The sequence below is a fragment of the Staurois parvus genome, unplaced genomic scaffold (genome assembly GCF_062004578.1).
Source record: "Staurois parvus isolate SC_StPar_1 unplaced genomic scaffold, SC_StPar_1.0 ptg000185l, whole genome shotgun sequence".
In the NCBI taxonomy this organism is placed as follows: Eukaryota; Metazoa; Chordata; class Amphibia; order Anura; family Ranidae; genus Staurois; species Staurois parvus.
The window spans coordinates 271,660-287,196 of NW_028317981.1; the positions used below are offsets into that span (position 1 = coordinate 271,660).

Consider the following 15,537-nt stretch of genomic DNA (forward strand, 5'->3'; position numbering starts at 1 on the left):
TCAGTTTTGCAGTTTTGGTGTTTCCTCCAGTGGGGAGACATCTTGAGGAAGCCTCTCAGGTGCTGTCGGGATGGCGGAGCCTGAGGTCCAGGAGCTGTGGAGCAGCAGGGAGTGAAGGCCGGGGAGCCGGCTGCTATAATCCCGGCAGGCTGCGGTGGCAGGGCTGCGATCTCTGGGTGACAGAGGAGCGGCACTAACCTGTCTGCCGCCCCCGGCCCCCTCCGGAGAGTTGTGACTGCCAGGGCAGCCTTGGTGGGGTCTGGTGAGGATCGGGGAGGAGTGCCACTCCTCCCATGCGTGCCGGTTCACAGGAGCACGCTGGGCCGGATGACGGGAGATGTCACTTCCGGCGGAGGGGGTGGGGCTTCTTCCGGGGTCGGGACTTCTGCTTCTGGCTGCGGCCCTATATACCGGGGTCGCCGGCATATGGCGGTGCGGTACCAGAGCCTGTAAGGACAGGCAGACCGCAGAAGATAAGGTGACCACCCTCCTGTCAGTGGAGTCCTCCCCTACCTATGGGCCCCTAGCTCCAGGGGTATTCCCTGGCCCTCTTGTGGTCAGAGGGTCTATTGCAGGGGGGGGGTCGGTCTTATCAGGGTCGGGCCCTTGATCCCTGCCAGGGAGTGGAGGGGAGGTCAGGGATGGGGGTAGCCGGGGGGGTAATAGGTTTCCTGGCTCTCTCTCGCTTGTCTTTCTAGGATAAAACCCGTGAAAAACTTAAACACCAGGAGTCTAGGCGGAAATGCCCGTCTTGCAGGGCGGCACTCAAGGAGTCATGGAAGAAGGTTCTATGTGGGCTCTGTATTGATTATCTGTATTTTGTATCTGTATTAGTGAGGGAAGTGAGTCCAGCTCAGGGTGATTTGGTTAAGTCAGTAAGGGAATTGACCAGCACCTTTGACTCCTTCAAAAACCTGATAGAGAGTTTAGCCATTCCCCAGGCGACCGCCCCCCCCCCCCCCCCCCAGCAGGTAGCTCCGTCAACTAGCTGGGGTAGGGAGGTCCCGGTGACTGGAGAAGGTGCGCCATCCCTGGATTCCCAGTCTGAGGAGGACTCAGCAGGGGAGGGCCCATCAGAAGATCCTAGAGGTCCCTCTAGATACAAATTGTCCCTTGAAGAAGTGGCCGATTTGTTGGGGGCAATCTATGATACGCTGGACTTCAAGGAAGATGTCACGCCTCTATCGCTACACGATCAGATGTACCAGGGTATGGAGGAACAGAAGCGGAGAGTATTCCCCGTACACGATGTTTTGGTGGACACAATAAGAAAGGAATGGCTGGATCCAGAGAGGAAGCCCTTTTTCTCCAATTCCCTCAAGTGTAGATTTCCGTTCAGTGAAGTCCCGTCAGCCTTGTGGAACAAAAATCCTAAGTTGGACGCGGCCTTTTCCCAGATTGCTAGGAAAATGGATTTGGCCTTTGAAGACATGGGAGTTTTACCAGACCTAAGGGATAGGAGAGCTGAATCCCTCCTTAAAAAATCATGGGATAATCTGTCTAATCTGAAGCCAGCCATGGCCACCACTGTAGTAGCCAGAAACATGGAGTACTGGCTCACTCAGTTACAGGCACATATAGTGGCTGATTCCCCCAAAGATAAGATCCTTGCGTCATTTGAGATGTTATTGCAGGGGGTGGGCAGCTGTGAGGTTGGCAGCAAGATTGGCGGCCCTTACCAACTCAGCCCGCAGGGCCTTGTGGCTTAAGACGTGGGAGGGGGATGCCACGTCCAAGTTAAAGTTATGTGGTATCTCCTTTTCAGGAGATCTCCTGTTTGGGCCGGGGATAGAGACGGTGTTGGACCACACGACGGACAGGAAGAAGTCTTTTCCCTTGAAGCGAAAAAATGCAGGATCTAGGGGGTAGGAAGTTTTGTTCCCCAAAGAGACAGGGCCCTAGGTCAGAAGGGCAGAGGAGGACATGGGGACAGAGAGGAAGGGGCAAGGGAGGAGCGATATTCTGTCCTCCTGACCAGCCCCAGAAACTGCGGGACTCGTTTCCCCCGGTGGGAGGAAGATTGGCAGCCTTCCTCCCATGGTGGGAAGCGGAGGTCTCCAGCCCCTTTATACTGGACATCATAAGGGGGTACCGCCTGGAGTTTTCGAGACGCAGAGGTTATTAATAACCAACCTGCCCAGGTGTCCTCAGAGGGCCTAAGCCTTACTAGCCTCTCTTCGGGATTTGGAGGTACAGAAAGTGGTAGTAAGAGTAAGGGTTCTATTCCCACGTGTTTGTGGTCCAGAAACCATCAGGGGTGTACAGATTGATCTTAAATCTGAAACTCCTGAACAAGGCCATTCGTTACAAAAGATTTCGAATGGACTCGATCTTCACAGTCAGAGCTCTGCTTCCACCAGGGGCCTTCCTCCATCGACCTGAAAGATGCCTATCTGCACGTGCCCATCGCAGAGGTATTTCAGAAATTTCTCAGGTTGGCAGTTCAGAGTACAGCAGGGACATATCACCTACAGTTCCGGGCCTTGCCTTTCGGACTCTCCTCCTTGCCAAGGATCTTCACCAAGGTTTTGGCCGAGGCGTTGGTCCCTCTTCGGCTGAAGGGAATTTTAGTGGTAGCCTATCTGGATGACCTGCTTTTATTTGCAGGCTCGGCAGATCGACTCGCACTGGACGTAGCAATGGTGAAGAGCCATCTGGAGAGTCTGGGATGGCTGCTGAACTTGGACAAGTCCTCTTTGGTCCCATCCTAAAGAATGACCTAACTAGGGTATGTTCTGGACTCCACCTGTCAGCAGACCATGTTAACCCCGGATAAGCTCGTTAAATTAAACAGGGTGATCAGGCGGTTACTGGGAAGCCGTAAAGTAGCACTGAGGCAGGCTATGTCGGTATTAGGACTGTTTCTTTGTCCATCCCGGCAGTGCAGTGGGCCAGGTTGCATCTTCGTCCCCTTCAACTTTTCATTCTGAGCGCCTGGGATCAACAGCTGCGGTCGTTGGATACCCGGGTACAGATTCCCTCCAGAGTGAAGAGATCCCTATGGTGGTGGAGCAAAACAGCCAATGTGACTCAGGGGCTGCTATGGAGTTTCCTGGTGATCAGGGAGATCACCAGTGCCCAGGGATGGGGGGCGCACCTAGGAGAATTGGTGGTACAGGGCGAGTGGTCTCCAGTGGAAAGGGGAGAATCCACAAACTGGAGGGAGCTAATGGCGGTATTGGAAGTGCTTTGTTCCTTCCAGAGTTCGATTTTGGGCCATCATGTCCTCGTCCTTTCGGACGATGCAACAGCGGTGACCTACGTGAACAGACAGGGAGGGACAAAGAGCAGGTCTCTCTGGGCCCTGAAGACGGTGCTTCTGTTGGGGGCAGTAAGGAATCTCGCCTCCTTATCAGCCGTCCACCTAAAAGGGTAATTAAATCAGGTAGCTGATTTTTTTTGAGCAGACAGAAACTGAGATCGGAGTGGGTTCTAAATGGGGAGGTTTACCAGGCCATTGTAAGGAAATGGGGATCCCCAGACATAGACCTTTTCGCGTCAGGTCAGAACAACAAAGTCCCGAGATTTTTTTTCTACTAAACCGGTGGGACGGGCAGTGGATGCGTTAGGACAGAAGTGGGATTTCCCTCTGTGCTACGCCTTTCCCCTGGTCGCCCTACTGTCAGCTGTGTTGAGGAAGTTCAGGTCAGAGAGAACCTCTCTAATCCTGATAGCTCCGTACTGGCCCCATCGAGCGTGGTTCTCAACATTGAGGGCCTTAGCTATGCGGCCACCTTGGGTATTACCCCCGTGGAAGGATTTACTGTCGCAGGGCCCAGTCCTATGTCCCAAGGTGGATAGGTGGAAACTGACGGCTTGGTTTCTGAGGAGCAGCTCCTGTTAGCAAAGGGACTCTCAGCCAGGGTGGTGGCCACGCTCTTAGCTAGCAGGCAGAAGGAAACCCAAGCCATCTATAGGAAGGTCTGGAGGCGCTTTAAAGAATGGTGCTACAGGGCCTCAGCGGATACCCATAGCCTAGTGTCGGTGCTTGAATTCCTGCAGGCGGGGGTAGATAAAGGGCTAGCGATCAGCACACTCAAGAGCCAGATTTTGGCTCTAAGTGTGTTTCTGGAATCTCCTTTAGCCAAGGAGGCATTGGCAATTAGGTTCTTTAGGGCTCTGGCAAGACAGAGATCTCCTGGAAATAGACCTTTCCCAAAATGGGATTTGGCAAAGGTACTCAAGGTGTTGATGGAACCACCGTTTGAACCCCTAGGTTCCTGCTCCCTAAGGGCCCTCATGTTTAAAACTTTATTTTAGGTGGCAATCACCACAGCAAGGATGATGTGTGAGCTGGAAGCTCTATCTATCAGGACGCCTTATTTGCAAATTTTTCCGGCTAGGGTGGTGTTCAGGACAGACCCATCTTTTGTTCCCAAAGTGGCCCTAGATTTTCATAGGGAACAGGATATAGTTTTGCCTTCATTTTACCCTAATCCCTTGGGTGAAAGAGAAGAGAAATTTCATTTGTTAGATGTAAGAAGGTGTGTGCTCCTTTACCTAGATAGGATTAAGGAATTTCGAAGCACAGATTCATTTTTTTATTTCTTTTGCGGGGCCAGGAAAGGGCAAAAAGCCTCCAGACGCATAGTGGCTAGATGGTTAAAGCTAGCAATTGAACAGGCATACCGGGCCGAAGGTCTAGAAGTCCCAGAGGGAATCAGGGCTCATTCTACACGGGCCATGGTGGCAACACAAGCGGAAAACGCAGGAGTCTTTCCGGGACAGATTTGTAGGGCCGCAACCTGGTCCAGTTACGGGACGTTTGCGAGGCATTACAGACTTGACCTGGTCTCGGTGCAGGAGCAGGCCTTCGGACGTAAGGTACTGCAAGCAGTGAGCCCGCCCGAGGGGTAAGTACTCTCTTATCCTCTCAAGGTGCTGTTCTGAAAGACGAAAGGGGAAAATCAAAGTTACACTTAAGGTAACGCCTTTGCCAGTAGTCTTTCAGGACAGCACCGGTTACCCACCCTCTGTTGCATAATTGTTGTGAGAGATGTCTTATGGTATGTTTTGGTGTCTCATATTTTGTCTCCCCAGGTGACCGGAGGTACAGGTCCAAGAACTGAGGTCGGAGGGGAGTGACAGTGTTTTTGTTTAGGGTGGAGGTGTTTCCTCAGGTGGGGAGGAACCGAGGTCTCTCAAGGTGCTGTCCTGAAAGACTACTGGAAAAGGCGTTACCGTAAGTGTAACTTTGATTTTTTTTGACTGCCCATCACATTTCTTGAGGTGCTAAAATGCTAGGGCAATACAAAAACCCTCCAAATTACCCCTTTTTGGAAAGTAGACTTCACATCCCAAGGAATTTGTATGAGTTCATGGAAGATTTTTATGTTTTGCAACAAATTTTTAGAAAATGAAAAACCTTTTTTTTTTTTTTTCTTATTTTTTGTTACACAGGCATGTCACTTAAATTCTATATGGCTCACACGCCATGGATATATGTGGAATAACACCCCAAAACACATTCTGCTACTTCTCCTGAGTATGGGAATACCACATTTGAGAGACTTTTTGGCAGACTAGCCACATACACGCCCCCAAAATCCAATGACCACCTTCAGGCTTTCAAAGGGCATATTTCCTCATATCACTTCCTCTCTACCTATCCCTAAAATGCCAGAATAGTACAAACACCACCCAAATTACCTCTTCTCGGAAAGTAGACACCCAAGGAATTTGATAAGAGGCATGGTGAGTATTTTGCAAATATTTTGTTCACAGGGTTTTTAAAAAGAAAAGAAAAAATACATTTTCGTATTTTCTTAATATTCCAGGGCCAACATTAGAAGCTTATGCCACACATCACCCACTCTTCTAACCACTTAAAGACCAAGTATTTTCTGACACTTTGAACCCCCAAATATATATATACACCCTGTTCCAAATTATTATGCAAATGATATTTTTCTCATTTACCTAAATAACAGTCAGCATAATTCTCATGTTATTATCAACTATTAAGAGTACAATTCAAATTTTATTGAACAAACCTAATAACAGTATTTTTTTTAAACATAAAAAACTTACAATGCACTGTTCCAAATTATTACGCACAGTAAGTTTCAACAAACTTTATAGGTTGTAAAGAACTGAAAATTGTCATTTGTTGTGTTTGCAGCATATTTACTGAAATCAAAAGCTATTTCAATCAAACTTTTAACAACAGTTTAACTTTTTAAACATTTTAACAGGTCACGTTACATTTTAACATACGACCCCTTATTTGATAGCAGCTTCACAAGTCTTGCATCCATTGAACTTGTGGGTTTTTGGACAGTTTCAGCTTGAATTTGTTTGCAAGATGTCAGAATAGCCTCCCAGAGCTGCTGTTTGGATGTAAACTGCCTCCCATCCTCATAGATCTTTTGCTTGAGAATGCTCCAAAGGTTCTCAATAGGATTGAGGTCAGGGGAGGATGGAGGCCACATCATGACTTTCTCTCCATTTATCCCCATAGCAGCCATTGATGTAGAGGTATAATTTGCAGCATGAGATGGTGTATTGTCATGAATGAAGATGATTTTACTACGGAAAGCATAGTTCTTCCTTCTGTACCAGGGAAGAAAGTGGTCAGTCATAAACTCCACATACTTTGCAGAGGTCATCTTTATACCTTCGGGGACCTTAAAGGGGCCGACCAGCTCTGTTCCCATGATTCCGGCCCAAAACATGACTCCACCACCGCCTTGCTGACGTCGCAGCCTTGTTGGAAAAGGGTAGCCGTCCACCAACCATGCACTACTCCATCCATCTGGACCAGCCAGGGTTGCACAGCACTCATCAGTGAACAGGACTGTTTGAAAATTAGTCTTCATGTATTTTTCTGCCCAGTGCAGCTGTTTCTGCTTGTGAGCATTGGTTAGTGGTGGCCCAATAGAAGGTTTATGCACAGTTGCCAGACTCAGGAGGACTCTACACCTTGATGTCCGTGGGACTCCAAAGGCACCAGCAGCTTCAAATATCTGTTTGCTGCTATGTAATGGTATTTTAGCAGCTGCTCTCTTGATCCAATGCATGGATCTGGCAGAAATCTTCCTCAATGTGCCTTTATCTGCACAAACCCGTCTGTGCTCTGAATCCGCCACAGATCTCTTAATAGTGCGACGATCACGCTTAAGTTTTCGTGAACTATCTAATGTTTTCATACCTCGTCCAAGGCATTGAACTATTTCACTCTTTTCGGCAGCAGAGAGATCCTTTTTCTTCCCCATATTGCTTGAAAATGGTGCTCTGCTTAATAATGGGGAACACCCTCCTTTAGTAGTTTTTCCTTAAATTGGGCTCACCTGCCAATCTAATTATCACAGGTGTCCGAGATTGTTTTCAGTGATCAAAAGAGCCCTGAGACACAATGCCATCCATGAGTTAAACTGAAAAACAAAATATTTAATCTTTGTGACACTTAAATAGAATTTGCATAATAATTTGGAACAGGGTGTGTATAATGTATGTGTGTGTGTGTGTGTATGTATGTATGTATGTATATATATATATATATTTTTTTTTTTTCTATATACCCACACTCCTAATTGCCAAAAGTATTGGGACACCCCCTCCAAATCATTAAGTTCAGGTGTTCCAATCACCTCCATGGCCACAGGTGTATAAAATCCAGCACCTAGGCATGCAGACTGCTTCTACAAACATTTTGTGAAAGACTGGATCACTCTCAGGAGCTCAGTGAATTCAAGCCTTACATCACCAAGCGCAATGCAAAGCGTCAGATGCAGTGGTGTAAAGCACGCCGCCACTGGACTGTAGAGCAGTGTTGAGATGTTCACTGGAGTGACAAATCAGGCTTATCTGTCTGGAAATCCAATGGACTTTTGTAGGTTTGGTGGTTGCCAGGAGAACGGTACTTTCCTGACTGCATTGTGCCAAGTGTAAAGTTTTATGGAGGGGGGATTATGGTGTGAGGTTGTTTTTATCAGGGGATATCCTTGACAGTTCCGGTGAAGGGAACTCATAAGGCATCAGCATACTAACATGACTGCGCACCAATGCACAAAGCAAGGCCCAAAAATACATGGATGAACGAGTTTGGGGTGGAAGAACTTGACTGGCCTGCACTGAGTCATGACCTCAACCGGATAAAACACCTTTGGGATGAATTAAAGCAGAGACTGCAAGCCAGGCCTTCTTGTCCAACATTAGTGCATAACCTCACAAATGCGCTTCTGGAAGAATGGTCAAACATTCCCATAGATACACTCCTAAATCTTGTGGACAGCCTTCCCAGAAGAGTTGAAGCTGTTTATAGCTTCAAAGGGTGGGCTAACTCAATATTGAACCCTGCAGACCAAGACTGGGATGCCATTAAAGTTCATGTGCGTGTAAAGGCAGGTGTCCCAATACTTTTGGCAATAGTGTATGTGTGTGTTTTAGAATTTTAATGCACAAAAACACAACATATTGCCCAATTGTTTAAGATATAAAAGATGATTTTATGTTGGGTAAATGGATACCAAACATTACATGCTTTAATATTGTGCATGCCCTTGCAACAGCGGCAAACTACATACATTTTTAATATCCATAGGCGATGTTTTAACCTCCCTAGCGGTTTTCCCGAGTCTGGCTCGGGGTTAAATCTAGCTGTCAAAAGCGGTAACCCCGAGCCAGACTCGGTACCTGGTTCCGATCCATGTCCTGAGCCGGATGTAGCTATCCCCTTCGTTTGTCCCCTGTCTCCTTCCCTGGGTCCCTGGTATCCCACGCTGATCAGTGTGATCAGCGTGAGTCTGCCGTGCTGTGCCGTCGGGGGGCGGGGCTTGCGGGAGTTCTAAAAATAGATCAGTGTCAAAATAAAGTGTTACTCTAGTGCATAAATTGTAACTTTACCTCAACTATTTCCATAGTGCAGTTTTTCAGTTTCTGTGACTAAAAACGGTTTTGCGCTTCCAAAAAGCACCTCGCTAGCGCCAAAGCAGTTTATAATATAGCTAGCGAACAGCGACAGTGGGGAGCTACTTGAATTGAGCGATAGTGACTCATGTGGTAATTTGTCTTCAGACACCGAAAGTGAAGACAGCGGCGAATCTGAGATTGACGTGAGTGATCTGCGCACGTGGTTCACTATCGATTGCAATACGCCAGCGCTGCCAAGAATTCCATTTACTGACACACCTGGTATGAAAATCCACGTTGAAGGTGACAACCCCTTGGCCTACTTGGAATTGTTTCTGACCGATGAGGTTATTGAAATTATCATGACGGAGACAGTACGCAGCGCAACAACTAGCTGCTCCACACAGTGGGGACTTGTCACCAAAGAGGACATTTGGCTGTTTCTTGGCCTAATTATTCTGCAAGCAGTGGTGGGGAAACCGCTGCAGAAGTGGTACTGGACCACAAACAAAATGCTCGCCACATCAGTCTTTGGCACCGTCATGTCGGAGTACAGCTTTTCCCTTATTATGAAATTTTTGCACTTCGCAAATAATGAGGATTTTGATGAATCGACTCATCTGGCTCCCAAGCTAAAAAAAAATTTGGGAAGTCTCCCAAATAATTGTAAGAAATTTCCAGCAGAGCTATGTGCCAGAGAGAGACATCAGCATAGACAAAAGTCTAATGGCCTACAAAGGAAGGCTCAGCTGGATACAGTATATCGTGCCCAAGAGAGCACGATTTGGCGTCAAATCCTACCTGCTATGCGAATCCTCTACTGCCTACATCTGGAACACAGTCATATACACCGGCAAAGGCACAAAATTTGATCCAAAGTACAGCAACTATGGAATGGCAACATCTTCCGTCCTGTCACTGATTGAGCCTCTGCTAAACCAAGGCTACTGTGTAATGACGGACAATTTCTACATCTCTCCAGAACTTTACGAGGTTCTTCTTCAGCACAAAACAGATGCATATGGAACCGTTCGGGCTAACTGGCGCAACCTGCCATTGATGTTTGCAAAAAAACAAACTGAAGTCGGGAGAAGTAGTTGCCTGGCAAAATGATTGCACTGAGATGGTGGGACAAGAAGGATGTGTGCCTAAGTAGTACCGTTCACAATGCCTCCACAGTGAAGGTACAAACAAAAGGTGAGAAAAACATCCAGAAGCCGCAGGTTGTTATTGACTACAACAGCACCATGGGAGGTGTCGACAGAGCTGACCAAGCTATGACATTCTATCCAGCAATGAGAAAGCAGCAGAGGAAATACTATAAAAAGATTTTCTGGCATCTTCGGAAACAGTGCTTGTGGAATGCCTGTATTCTGTTCCGCAAAAACAGTGACAAGCCTGTTGTTCATGTGGACTTTATCTGGAAAGTGGCGGAATCCATTTTCCTCAAGCATCAAACACCATCAGTATCTGTGGGTAGATCCGGTCAATGTGCTGTGGGAGTTGTCAACCCAGAACGTCTGACTGGATGTCATTTTATGGACCACATCCCACCAACCCAAAAAAAAGGCAGCACCTACACGGATGTGCATGGTATGTTGCTCTCTGCGAGATGAGAGTGGAAAAAAAATTTGCCAGGAAACGAGGTTCCACTGTCCTGATTGCGATGTCGGACTTTGTTTCAAAATCTACCACACCCGTGATGTTTTCTAGAACAAAATGCAGTGTCTATATAATATTGTTTGGACAGAGTTCTGTGTGTTTGATTTGATTACATTATTTAATTTATTATTATATTATTTTTTATTATATTATAGTTTGATTTAATTTATTAAACTTTATTGCACCAAGGATGTCTACTAGACTCTTGTTTAAACAGACTTCAGTGAGTTATTCCTAAGAATTACAGGCCTACAATAAAAAAACATATTTCCATTGTAAACAATGTACCGCTTTGAGCACAGAAATACTGACATAATCATACCGCTAGGGAGTTTAAAAGCCTTTACAGGTCAGACACAGGAAGTCTAATGCTAGAACTACTACCATCGATCTGATGTTCGCGTTGATTCCTCACATGCATGGTACAATCTCCGTTTACATACTGACACTGGACTGCTGCTTTTGTTTGCCTTTGCGCAATGTATATGTTGCTTTTTTTTTTTTTTTTTTTACACTGTCCCTTTTCATTTTTTTTTTTCTATCACTTTTTATTGTTATCACAAGGAATGTAAATATCCCTAGTGATAGGTACTCCTTTCTGAGAAATCTCGGGTCTATTAGACTCTAGATCTCTCCTCTGCCCTTAAAGCACCTGATCACATAAAGATCAGTGTGATCAGATTCTTTCCCAATTTAAAAATGGTGCTGTTTATATCCAGTAAAGCCGAAATGATTAAATGGTTGTAGCTTCCAGTGTCTTAGACCACAGAGGTGATTGGAGCCATTGTAGCGGCATCATCCCAGTAACCCACTTAAAGTCCAATGACGTACCAATATGTTGCTGGTCCTTGTTGGGCATACAGCATATCGGAATATGAATCGGGTCTGTGGAACAGTATGACCACAATTTTTTTTGTAATGCCCATGTTGAGGGTTAGGCCCAAAAAAGTTATACATTTGGAAACCGTGATAAGTTTCCATGTGAATTTTCTGGCAAGAGCTTGGGTGGGCGCGGCCTTGTGTTGTTGTGCATATAAATTGCTTTGGCCCACAATCAATTGATACAAATCTTCTGTGAAAAACAGCGGAGGGGCTAAACGCTAGTACTGGCAGTGAACGGGGCTGATTCTGCTAACATTGCATTTTTGGGAACACTATGCAAAGGAGGCACTAGTATAGTTCTCTTCGTGATCAATATAATTCGTACAAACACTATATTAGTAATTGTGGTGATCAGTGACCTATAGCATGAGTGTGTTACTGTGCAGGCAATCTAACGCTAGCTGACCCTGGCTGGCTAACAGACCCTAACGCTATATGATGTTGCTAGAGGCAATAATACAGTGATCAGTGAAAAACTCTCTACTATCTACTGACACTAATGGCATTGGCTGGGTAATGGGGTGATCAAACAGTAATAGGGGCAATCATAGGGTTATATGTGCTAAACTAGTGTGTGTGCAGTGCTTTTACCCACAGTGCAGTGTTCTTTCTTCTCTCCCTGGATTGACGGGGGGGGGGGGCAGTGGGGGCGCACACACCCGAAAACAGCGACATAAGGGTGCGTAACTTTGCCCACAGCCACTGCTTGCCCACAGAGAAAAAAATAAATCAGTATTTTATTTATTTATTTTTTTTACATTTTTTTTTAAAACTATTTAAAAAAAATACTTTAATCGAAGGGGGGGGGATCAGGTTTTGTTTGTTTTTTTTTTTGTTTTGTTTTTTTACACTTTTCTTTGCAGGAGATAAAGATTACTGCACTGCAATGCAATGTTTGCTTTGAACTGTCAAGAATCAGTTAAGTTCATGACAGTTCAAAATAATAGTCATTTGTGAGTGTCTCCAGCTGGTCACATGGTACAGGGTGCTGTGAGTGGCCCCATGTACCATGTGAGAGCTGTTGGCCAATCTCAGCTCACCAGGAAGAGAAGCAAAGATGTTATAAATCAAATTGATTCATGACAGCTGTGCTAGCTTTGCGATCGCATGGCACTATTCACTGGGATCTTCATTATGCTGTGCGGACACTGGGGGGGCGGAGAGAAAGGCAGAACGATGTACCGCTACGTTGCTTTGATCTCTCCAGGCCCCATCCCAGACTGCCAGTTTACATAGTGGCATGGCCTCACTCTGCCACAAATAACCCCCCCCCCCTCTTGTTTCGCAGCGGAGGGAGAAACACATCAATTCTTCAAACTGGTACCTCTGTTCCAGCTTTCACCAAGAGGTATCCTAACCTGTCAGCCTTTCTTTTTAAAGGGGAGCTCTACCCACATCTTTTTATGAGTGTGTTCCACAAGCACTTCTTCTTGAACCTTGGGGTTCCACTGGTCTCTCTACCACCCCTTCTACCTTCTGGCTTTGTGTTCCTGTATTTTTTGACTGTAGGGGGCCTACATCTATTTTTTTAGATTTGCTAATATCTGCGTGGTTGCCCTTGATAACCAAATCCTTTAAGATTAAAACCACATCTTCCACAGTTAATTGTCAACCTCATCATGGACTGTTGTCCCATTGTTTGTTAGGACAGTGTTTTGAGAAGGAACCACGTACAGACAAGGGGTTATGCCCTATTGGACCTTCCCAAAGTTTCACACAACCTCTTTTCAGATTGGTCACACCAATTAGTTTTACCCATACCTCTTACCTATCCAACAGTGTTCCAGAGTGCTTCTCATAGACAACATCAGTAGTGCGCAATCCAACAGCATGTTCAACATAATCACAAAACATTGCATTATAGTTGATGGAGAGTGTGATGAGGCTGAAGCATTATGCGTGGAACTGCACATGGGGGTGTGTACTACAAAGGTAATCATTGGAGATTGTTATACGCCTTCCAGTCTTAATGAGGAGGTGGAGACTCAGCTCCTTGCACAGATCGAAAGGGCTGGGACAGTGATAATAATGGGGGATTTTAACTACCTGGAAATTAACTGGAGTAATGGTACTGCAGGAACAGTTAAAGGGCAAACATTTTTAAACCTACTAAAGGACAATTTTATGGTACAGTTTATAGAGGTCCCAACTAGGAATGATGCCCTGCAGGACCTGGTAATCTCAAACCATGCAGCGCTTATTACAAATGTCCATATAAAGGAACATTTGGGTAGGAATGACTATAACATGATTTCATTTATTGTTAGCTGTAAACAACGAGCACATACGGGAAGAATTAAAAACTTTAAGAGAGCTAATTTTCCAAGGCTATGAGCTGCTCTCCCAAGACAAGGGAATATTGGCATCGATGAAAACAACACAGAAATGGGAGTTCTTCAAAAAGACTGTATGTGAACACACTGCAAAATATATTTCCATGGGCAATAAGTTTAAAAGCTAAAAATCAAACCTATGTGGCTTATGGCCAAAGTTAAAAAAAAAAGCTATAGATAATAAGAAAATAGCTTTTATTAAATATGAAAATGAAGAAACGCTATCATCGTTTAAACATTACAAAGAATATAGAATATAACAGAATATGCAAAAAGGAAATAAAGGCTGCAAAAATTGAAAACGAACGACAGATTGCAAAAGATAGCAGGACCAACCCCAAAAAATTCTTCAAATATATGAATAGTAAAAAGGTCCATGGATGGGAACTACGCATGGTTCACATCAGACCGTGCTTCTTGAAACCAGTAAACCCAAAACAGTTGTGTGTTTTTTAGGGCAGGACAGCTGTCAGCAACACATCCAATATCATCACACTGATTGGAGTCAAGGTTGGCTCACTCCTGGCTCCAATTAGCTCTGGGAGAAGTCATTAAGCTAGGGCCTCACATACTTTTTCCTCCCTGCACTGTGAATGTTTACAGGTTATGTGCAATTAAACCATGGCAACATCTAATGTTTGTGTAGTATTATGTTCAGCAGACTGTGTTCTATTGTTGTGACTTAGATGACGTTCAGAGCACATTTTATGCCCAATTCATGCAAAACTCCACGTAATCCTAAGGGGTTCACATACTTTTTCTTGCAACTGTGTATATAGAGAGAGAGAGATGTCTGTGTGTGTGTAAATAAATATATATATATATATATATATATATATACACTTTTTATGCACCTGTGAATATGGAGGTGATTGTAATACCTGAATCCAATGATTTGGAGGGGTGTCATACTACATTTGGCAGTATAGCAAGCGTATGTGTGTTTATATATAAATATATTATATATATATATATATATATATATATATATATATATATATACACACTCACTATATTGCCAAAAGTAGTAGGACACCCCTCCAAATCATTTTATTCAGGTGTTACAATCACCTCCATATTCACAGGTGTATAAAATCCAGCACCTAGGCATGCAGACTTCTTCTACAAACATATTTGAAAGAGTGAGTCCCTCTCAGGAGCATGGTGCCGTTCATGAAATCTTGTTACTAAAAATTCCACAGTCAGCTGTTAGTGGTACCATAACAAAGTGGAAGAAACTGGGAACAACAGCAACTCTGCCACGAAGTGGTAGGCCATGTAAAATGACAGAGCATACTGAAGCGCGCAGAAGTCACCAACTGTTTGCAGAGTCCATAGCTAAAGACCTCCAAACGTCATCTGGCCTTCAGATTACCACAACAGTGCATAGAGAGCTTCATGGAATGGGTTTTCATGGCCGAGCAGCTGCATCCAAGCCTTACATCACCAAGTGCAATGCAGAGCATCGGATGCAGTGGCGTAAAGCACACCACCACTGGACTCTAGAGCAGTGGAGATGTGTTCTCTGGAGTGACGAATTGTGCTTCTTTGTCTGGCAATCCGATGAATGTGTCTGGGTTCGGCGGTTGCCAACAGAAGGGTGCTTGCTTAACTGCATTGTGCCAAGTGTAAAGTTTGGTGGAGGGAGGATTATGGTGTGAGGTTGTTTTTCAGGGGTTGGATTTGGCCCCTTAGTTCCAGTGAAGGGAACTCTTAAGGAATCAGCATACCAAGACATTTTGGACAATTTCATGCTTCCAACTTTGTGGGAAGAGTTTGGAAATAGCCCCTTTCTGTTACAACATGACTG

At 45.1% G+C, this 15,537-nt stretch overlaps 1 protein-coding gene across 3 annotated transcripts in view; it reads left to right on the forward strand.

Moving 5' to 3' along the window:
• The window catches only part of TBC1D22B (TBC1 domain family member 22B), a 275,367-nt gene that overhangs the window by 55,443 nt on the left and 204,387 nt on the right, over window positions 1-15,537 (forward strand). The gene's annotated exons all lie outside the window — the stretch shown is intronic.